The sequence below is a fragment of the Sinocyclocheilus anshuiensis genome, unplaced genomic scaffold (genome assembly GCF_001515605.1).
Source record: "Sinocyclocheilus anshuiensis isolate Anshui unplaced genomic scaffold, SAMN03320099.WGS_v1.1 scaffold1394, whole genome shotgun sequence".
Taxonomy (NCBI): Eukaryota; Metazoa; Chordata; class Actinopteri; order Cypriniformes; family Cyprinidae; genus Sinocyclocheilus; species Sinocyclocheilus anshuiensis.
Window position 1 is genome coordinate 260140 of NW_015558696.1, and position 9762 is coordinate 269901.

The window sequence follows — 9762 nt, forward strand, 5'->3', positions numbered from 1 at the left end:
CACACACACACGCACATGCACACACGCGCACACACACGCACACACACACACACACACACAGTGAGATCAGCACCTGACGGAGCAGGACTAGAGATCACTGTCGACTGAACGTGAGATGAACCTGAACTCCCAGGATGCCGAAGATGATGAAGAAAGCGCAGCAGATGAGGACGATGTTTCCGATGGGCTTCAGCGACGTGATCAGAGTCTCCACCACCAGCTTCAGACCCGGAGCTCGACTGATCACCCTGAGAAACCGTGAAGAACAGAACCAGACCAGACCTCCTGACAGTCAACCTCAGAGACTTAACCCTTCAACTGGTAAAAGTTGGGTTCTGGGTCAAAATGACCCTAATTAGATTCAATTAAAAAAAAAAAAAAATCACATTATGAAAAAAAAATAATAATCTGGTAAAAACACTAAAACATGATTATAAAAAAAACACAATTTGTGTCTTCCTGAAGCTCAAGCAGTAGAGCATGGCATTATCAATGTCAAGATCATGGGCTTCATTCCCAGCAAAATTCACATGCATGAACTGATAAAAATGTACACTTTCAAAATAATATGCATTTCTTCGATTAAAAGCGTCTGCCAAATGCATACGTGCAAATTCACTCAGAAGGTAGTTGGAGATACTGGCATAACAAAATACATATTTATATGTAGCTGCCTTGAAATATCTTGAAATTTCTTGCAAAAACCTTAAACTATGAAATTTCCAGGTCAAATTGACCCACTAGCATCACAATCGTAATAGAAATTTTGTACGCACAATACCTCACTGTCAAGTCACCTTTATTTCTACAGTGCTTTACACAATACAATTTGTTTCAAAGAAGCAGAGTCAAATCTTTGCATGCATGTTTACGAGCCTAAATGAGAAATAGTTCTAGAGAAACTAAAGTTTTTCCGGCAACTCAAATTGATCTTTGAACCTCGATGAATCCTGAACCTGCAGCCTGTTCATCTCTGAAGGACTAGTTGGTTAAAGAAAGCCCTGATGAGGCTGGTTTAGGTACATGTGTCTACTTGACCTAACTAATCAACTAATTAGTTGTTCACCTGAGCGGGCGTAATGTTCTCAGCAGTCTGAGCACCCGCAGGACACCCAGGATCTTCGCTCCGCCCGTCATCGACACCACAATATCAATCAGAGACACGAAGACGAGAAACCCATCCAGAATGTTCCAGCTGCTGCGCAGATACGCACGATCCCCCAGATACAGACCCTTAGAAACCACCTGAGACAGACGAGACAGAGATGACCTGAGTTTGCTGACATCTCATGCTGAAATTTTGGAGTTTGATGGACACATGACCTTTGACATTGAGAAGTAAAGATATGTGGAGCGATTTCTTCTTTCTCAAGTCTTCTGTTCTCCCTCTGTATGATTATACGGTAAGTTTCATGTTTTTTTGCTGCTGTCTGCAGCGCATCAAGAGCAGACCCGCGACCCTCCAGAGCAGAGCAGTTTTTCTTTCTGCCAGTAGAACAACGTTCTGTTCTGACAGCATCATCAGGGTTTTACCGCGGTAAGGTCTGACAGGTGCAGAGAGAGAGAGAGGAAGAGCTGCTGTGCTGCGTTTGAAGCTGATTTCACCTCCGAGCCTACAGGACATCGACAGCTTCCCTGACACTTCAGAGCTGGACTGACGACAGCACAGGAGCGAGACGAACACTAGAACAAACTCCACTAACCGTACAACAGTCGAAGTGTGCTTTAAACTGGGAACTATTTACTAGAGTGTTCACCCAGCATGCACAGCGAGTGTATCCAGTGCTCTCATTGGCTCATTTACTAACAAGGCTGATTTTAAAATGATCTAAACGAGCTGAATAAGCAGTGTGAGCAGCAGACAGCACCGCTGAGACACTGTAATGAACACGGTTAGTGCAGAACTGCCTCATCAGTGTGTGTGAGTGTGAGTGTGTGTGAGTGTGAGTGTAAGTGTGAGTGTGTGTGTGTGTGTGTGTGTGTGTGTGTAAAATATAAAAGCTGCTTTTAAAGTGATGAGACTTTCAGTTTTATGGACGTCTCCATCTTTGATATTACTTTGGTCACTTTTGCTATGGTAACTGGTAAGGAATACGGGCTTGACTCCCGTTGCACGTTCATACAGACAGTATTTGAGAAGCTACTGTAAGCTGCTGTGTGAACGGGACATTTAGAGACTCACACCTTTAAGTAAATGCGGTTGTCAATCCCAAAAACTGACAGTGTGAACGTAGCCTAAATGACTGCTAGGGTGTTCTGGTGGTGTTTTCTTCCGGTCTGGCAATACTTAGTGATACAACTGAACCTCTAACACTATCAGCAGTAGTACTAGTGATGACTGATGTAGCGATCAGCAGTAGTAAATGTGAGGTGCTCAGGTGAGACGTTACCTTGACAGTCATCTCAGCCACAAAGATGGCAGTGAAAACGTAGTTGGAGATGGTGAGGAAGACTCGCTCCTGACGGGAGAAGAGAGGGAGATGGTCAAATGGTGAACAGAAACAGAACGAATGTTACAGCAGCGGCGGCAGCGAGAGCTAATGATACAGCAGTGCTAGGAATGATCCGCGTGACTTTTACAGCGGGTTGAAATATCCTGTGATTATGCCGCTGGAAATGTCACATTCACACGGCTGAACCGCTTTCTCTCATTCAACACTACTGAGACTCTACAGGACGAGCGCTTGCTAGCGCTCCACAATTAGAGCGGTTGCTAGGGTGTTTTGGGTGGTTGCTAGGGTGTTTTGGTGGTTGTTAGGGCATTGAAAAGTTGTTTGGTGTTTTGTATCGTTGATGCATAGTTGGTGGAGCGTTTTTGTTGGTTGCTAAGTAGTTGTTAGGGTGTTGAAAAGTTGTTTGGTGTTTTTTATTGTTGATACATAGTTGGTGGAGTATTCTTGTTGGTTGCTAAGTGGTTGTTAGGGTGTTGAAAAGTCATCACTAGTGTGTTTTGTATTGTTGGTATATATAGTTAGTGTGATGTTATTGTTGGTTGCTAAGTGGTTGCTAGGGCACTGAAAAGTTGTAAAGTTGTTACTCTGGTTTTTTTAATTTTTGGTACACAGTGGAGTGTTCTTGTTGGTTGCTAAGCAGTTGCTAGGGTGTTGTGGGTGGTTGCTGGGGTGTTCTGCTGACTACTAAGGCATTGAAAATATGTTACTAGGGTGTTTTGTAATGTTGATAAATAGTTGCTGGGATGTTTTTGTTGGTTGCTAAGTGGTTGTTAGGGTGTTGTGGGTGGTCACTAGGGTGTTCTGGTGGTTGCTAGGGCATTGATAAGTCTTTACTAGGGCGTATGATGGTTTTCAATGGGTAATAAACATTTTCAGTTTAGTATGTTTAATATATTTTGAGAAAACATTGTGTAAAACAAGATTTGTTTGATTTGAGTCAGATTTGAAGACGTGATGCTACACCGTCATGATCTTGTCTGACACTCAGATGTGAGTAGGTTGTTCAGGTGAAATTAAAGCTGGAGTTTTCTGTTCGTTTCTCCCGTGTGAAGCTCAAGCACTGATGTGACAGTATTCATGCCGAGCTGCAAATGACTGTGTCACTCCTGCCAGACGAGACTGACGAGTGTGTGAAAGACTGAGGAACCGTACCAGACTGCCCTGATGGATTCTGGGTCTCTCCAGAGCCACTGTGATGCAGTTGAGGAAGATGAAAGCCAGAACCACATAGTCAAAGAGCTTATGAGCGATGATCGTCTGACACAGCAGACGAAACCTGCAGAGAGACCGACAGAGAGACAGTTTAACCCTTTAACTGTCACCGTCCCACCTGTGGGACGCTTGGCGCTCTTTTATTTTGTTGTCCTTTTGCTCTATCAAATATTTTAGTAATCATCATAAATTATATATTGTTTGAAAGCTTAGAAGCCCAAGATTCATCCTGCGAAAACCATTTGGAAATCGGACATTGCGTTACCATGGAAATGGTACTTTAAAATCTTTTGGCGGTCTCCTCCCCCTTACTGGGCTGTGTCAAGGGTCATATTACAAAATGCATTACTGTCTTTTACAATCAAAACTTTTTATACTCTTGACATAAAACATATCATTGGAAAGGTCTGAGTCTCAGGATTCCATATTTGGTGGTTATGTTGTGATATATGTAATATTGACAGAGAAATTTAGACATTTGTGACAGAAAAATGCATTTTAAAAAATTCTATGGAGTTTTGATGGCACCCGGTGGCTGTTTGTGGTATAACTCCCTAAATAAAATCTCACAGGAACCTCAATTTTTTCATATCAACTTCAAATTTGGAACATAACTTATTTATACATAAGGCTTTACTTTTTTTTTTAGCAATTTTAGAGTAAAACCTGTTATGTAAAATATTTTTTTATATAAAATATAATAAAAATTGTACAGTGCATTTTCTTTACAGTAAATGTTAATTTCTATAACCTTTTAATATTTAAAAAAAACAATTATAATTCCACTTCTGCAATAATCTGCAGACTGTCATCTTTAAAAAGAGACCAACCTTTCCTCTGTATTCCAAAGTGTTCATGAATTATAACAATTTAAGTTTGGATAGTGCACTTTAATGCCTATTTTAAAAAATGGGGGGTGACAGTTAAGTTAGTTTTAAGTTAGTTTTCACTCCAACACTCTTAATTTTAGTGTTTGGCTTTTTGACCGTTTCTAGTCCACTTTAGTTTTGATATTTTTGAGGTCTCAAGGGTAACTGATGAACTTATACTGCATATCAAAAACTAATCCTTAAAAAATGAATGTGGACATTTTTATTTTAACCAATAACTAAACAAAAAAAACACCAATCACAGGCATATACAGACACATATAGATTTACATCCTTTTGAAATTTAAAAGTTCCTAAAATGCACATTTTATACTTGCGATGTGATGATCAATTTGGCTAGTAACATAGAAATAGTGCCAATACTTTTTATTATTTTTTTTATTTTTTTTACATATGTTTTAAACTTTTTGAAATCCTAAAATAATCCTTATTTTTTCTCATTTAAATTAGATTCTGAATAGCAGATTTCCAGTGTGACCCCAACCGCTTGTGATGTGCAGTGATCACTAATGGTTTGTCCAAGCTGTGCACGAATCACAGGCTGCTGATCCCTAATACATCCAGTGACCGTTTCTTCACCCAAAGCATCTGCTGGCTATGATCTGCTCATATGAGTGCTGAAATGATCACATGCTGTGAAACAGGCCTGAGATGCACAGCGGTCACATGTTTGCCCTTCTGCAGTCTCTGAGTAACTTTAAAAAATGGGGGGTGACAGTTAAGTTAGTTTTAAGTTAGTTTTCACTCCAACACTCTTAATTTTAGTGTTTGGCTTTTTGACCGTTTCTAGTCCACTTTAGTTTTGATATTTTTGAGGTCTCAAGGGTAACTGATGAACTTATACTGCATATCAAAAACTAATCCTTAAAAAATGAATGTGGACATTTTTATTTTAACCAATAACTAAACAAAAAAAACACCAATCACAGTCTATTTTGTTTTACGTGTCCTTTATCTGAAATCGTTGAAATAACAGTGCCACCATCTGCAAGGAGTTTTACAGAAAACGACATGTAATAATACGGATTATTTCAGACATTCCTCAAAAAATAATAATCTAGCAGTCATGCTGCAAGATTTACCTGATGCTAAACACATCAAACTAAACTCCTGAAAAATCTTGAACAGAAAACCTCAGAATATCAGATCATAAATCCCAGTGTTCAGCTACCTCTGTCACATTGCATATAAGTCGTATTTATATATATATATATATACTGTATAAAGTTGATAAGCAGTTAAATGTGTTGGTTTACACACAAAGAAAAGTGTAAGCTTTTAGCAAGTCCAAGAATAAAATGATTAATTTCCTTAGCATGTAAAATTTGATTTACAGAACTTTTGTGCTGCTTTCTAACAGTTTGGACTTGAATAGAGAGAGAAAACTTGCACTTAAACTTTTCACAGGCATTTTGTTTTCATAGTTAGACAGATATCGTGATGTATCATTATAAAATCGTGATATGATCATATCGTGAGCCATGTATCGTGATTCGTATCGTATCGTGAGGTAGCCTGCGATTCCCACCACTTTTCTCATTTAAATTAGATTCTGAATAGCAGATTTCCAGTGTGACCCCAACCGCTTGTGATGTGCAGTGATCACTAATGGTTTGTCCAAGCTGTGCACGAATCACAGGCTGCTGATCCCTAATACATCCAGTGACCGTTTCTTCACCCAAAGCATCTGCTGGCTATGATCTGCTCATATGAGTGCTGAAATGATCACATGCTGTGAAACAGGCCTGAGATGCACAGCGGTCACATGTTTGCCCTTCTGCAGTCTCTGAGTAACTTCACATGTGTGTTCTGTCACGCAGAGCAGCGTCACTGATGGACTCTTCCCGCTGTCAGCAGGACTCTAATAATCAGATCTGTGAGTCTCATTTAAACTCTGATTCGCTGCCGGCTGTGATGAAGAACACCTGACAGACCACATGAGGAAAACCCATCCTGACGGGTCAGTACAGACCAGACTCAGCAGAGCAGCAGGAGTCTGAGGCGGCAAGACGAGAGCTGGTGTCATACAGTCAACATACGGTGCTGTCTGAAGGGCGTTTGCACCTAAGTTAAAGTACAGATACTATGTCAAACATTATAAAACGGATAGTTCCGGTCCTTGATTCTGATTGGCTGAGCCGAGTTCAAAGCTGTTGTAAATGACTCTACAAAGTAACATACACCTTTGTTTATGTTTGTGTGTTGCTCTGCAACCACTTTGTAGCAACCACAACTGTTTCTGAGGAGCTACATTGTTTGGTGGAAGAATACTGTTTTTATTAATATCATTACACTTTATTTGCTCTGTTTTATTTTGTGAAACCTTACTACGTATATGGAATAACCGTTTTATAAAAGCAATAAGCCCCGTGAAGCCGTGGTTTACAGTGAATTTACAACAGCTAAGGGGGTTTTAGGCACTCCTGCTTCGCACCTTAGCTGTTATAAATTCACTGTAAACCACGGCTTCACGGGCTTATTGCTTTATTTTACTCTATGTACCTACTCAAAAAATACTTTAAAGTATCCACATTTAATTGTACTTGAGTATTTAAAAGATTAAAAATTAAATACTTTTCTAACATTTTTTAAATTTGACGTTTGAAATCAAGAGGCAGTAGAGATTTTCTCATTCAAGTAAATTTTGATGCAAAACCTGTCAAAAATTATTATTTTCTCATTGTTCTGAACCCCTTGAACACAGCAGATGTTAAACTGAAATCTGTTACATGAATATTTTCAGCTAAACTTAGCAGCAGAAATGGTTAAACAATTAAAATGTAACATCCTGTCATTATTTACTCACCCTCGTCTTTTGAAGTCACATTAGAATAAAGAAAAATATTATTTGTCTATTTAAATAATTGAGAAACAATTTAACTGATATATGACATACGCACTTTGTACTTCAAAAAAGTATCATTTTTCAGTTTAACTGAGTAAAAGTAAAAGTATTCATACAAGAACTCATAGTACAGATTAAGCATAGAAGTGTAGTACTATTACTCAAATACTTACAGCTGTGGAAAACATTATTCAGTCAGTCAGACTGATTGAACAGAGATCTGAACAGAAGGAGAGTTGTGCAGTGAGTACATACTTGTTCTGAGGGGAGAATAAGTAAATGGACCAATCCTCTCTCCTCTCACACCAATCCGGACGATAGACCTCCATCATCTTCTGGATACGGAAACACAGGCTCTGCGACACACACACACACATACACATGCACGCAGGACTCTGGTTATGTGAGATGAAGGCAACTCTTTCCAATTTATTTTAAATAACAGTTTCATTTTCCCTGGGAGACGTTTTCAATAAACGAAGTAAAATATGAGGATTAATACATCCGTATGACATCCATATTCATGCGAATGGACAGCTGCTGTGACCCAGCGGAGTTTGGCTATTGTGTTTGCTGTCATTGTTCATAATGAGCTTCTTCATTTTTTTTATCCTCCACACACACACACACACACACACACACACGTGTCTGTGAATCTACCACTGCTGTATTTCACTGATGAGACGTTTATTAAATGCTAAACTGAGCTGAGTTTCTCCTCAGTGATCTGTCAGACGTGACGATGTGCCGCTCTTCTGAAGCCACTCTAATGATACGCTCAAACTGATTCACAATAGCGTTTTTAAATCACTTCACTGAGAGGAAGACCTTCCTAAAGGACCTTTAAAATTGTGAGAGAGCATCAGGCTCAGAGAGAATGAGTAACTTTATTCCACTTTTCATGTGCTGCTTCTCAGAGAAAATCATCTGAAATTAGTATAATGGATCCAACAGCAGAGCGGAGAGAACTGAACACTTACTAAAGCATTAGTGCATCTGTCTATCCACCTGTCTATCCATCTATACATGTATCTAACATCTATCTGCCTATCTATCCACCTGCCTATACATCTATATGTCTACCTATCTGTCTGTCTGCCTATCTACATGTTTATCTATTTACCCGTCTATCTATCTATATGTCTATTTATACGTCTATCTGCCTTTCTATCCATCTATCTGCCTATCCTCCTGTCTATCCACTTATCTACCCATTATCCATCCATCCATCTATCTGCCCATCCTTCTGTCTATCATCCATCTACCCATCTACCTATCTATCCATCCATCCATCTATCTACTATCAATCAGTTTATCTGTCTGTCTGTCTGTCTGTCCAGCTACCTATCTATCTATATATTTATCCAACTTTCTATCTATCATCTACCAATCTATCTACCTATTTGTCTGTCTATCCTTCTATCTATCTATCTATCTGTCTGTCTGTCTGTCTGTCTGTCTATCTGTCTGTAAGCCTAAACAACAAAACCTCATTTATAAGAAACACTTATAGCCGTTGTAACAGGATGTTGTTCTGCACTCACATATTCTGTGTCTTCCTCCAGGTCATTCTTGTTTTTGCGTGCGTTGAGCTGTGGATAAACCTCTCCCAGCAGTGGCCCCTGAGGGCCCGGGCCCTTCCCATTACAGTCCTGGTGTTCGGCAGACACGCTCTTCTTCCGGACCAGCGGGGGGCGCTGCAGGAGCTCGGGCAGCTCGAGTGAGAGAGCGCGGCGGTGTCGGCGAGACAGGAATGGCGGGTGGGGCAGGAGAGACTCGTGTTCGGCGGGGTGCGAGTGAACGCCGCGGACTCGTAAGCTCCCCCCGATGACCCCTCCGGCCCTCAGGCCATGGGCGGAGCGACCCGCACTGTTCCAGCTACACCGCCGGCTCCAGGACGGCTGAGGGGGAGGACGCCCCCAGTGGTGGTAATGGGAACTGCGGCTGTGGCGCTACAGAGAAAGAAGGATACTAATTATTTTTTTATGACCTGGGGCTGAAAATCTTCTTAAGAAAGAAGTTAAGAAATTTCTTACGATAAATTCCAAGAATTTGTAAGACTGCAATTGAAAAATGCTTAAGAAGTTCTCAAATATGTTCTTAAAGGGGTGGTTCACTGTTTTTTTTTTCTTGGCTTGATTGGGTTTATGGGGTGCAGTCTAACATGTGTTAATGCTTTGTTTTAAAAAAAAACGCATTATTTTTCACATAATTTACCTTTATTCCACACCGCTCTGTCCCTTCTCTGAGAAACGCGCTGATCATTTCCTGCTTTTATGAAGCCCCGCCCTCAGAAATAGGCGATGGGCTCTGATTGGTTAGCTAGCCCAGTGTGTTGTGATTGGCTAAACTGCCTCTAGTG

General features: G+C 40.3%; 1 pseudogene; it reads right to left on the reverse strand.

The window, feature by feature from the left end:
- Positions 1 to 9762, reverse strand: part of LOC107681412 (voltage-dependent T-type calcium channel subunit alpha-1I-like) — a 72826-nt pseudogene that overhangs the window by 23738 nt on the left and 39326 nt on the right.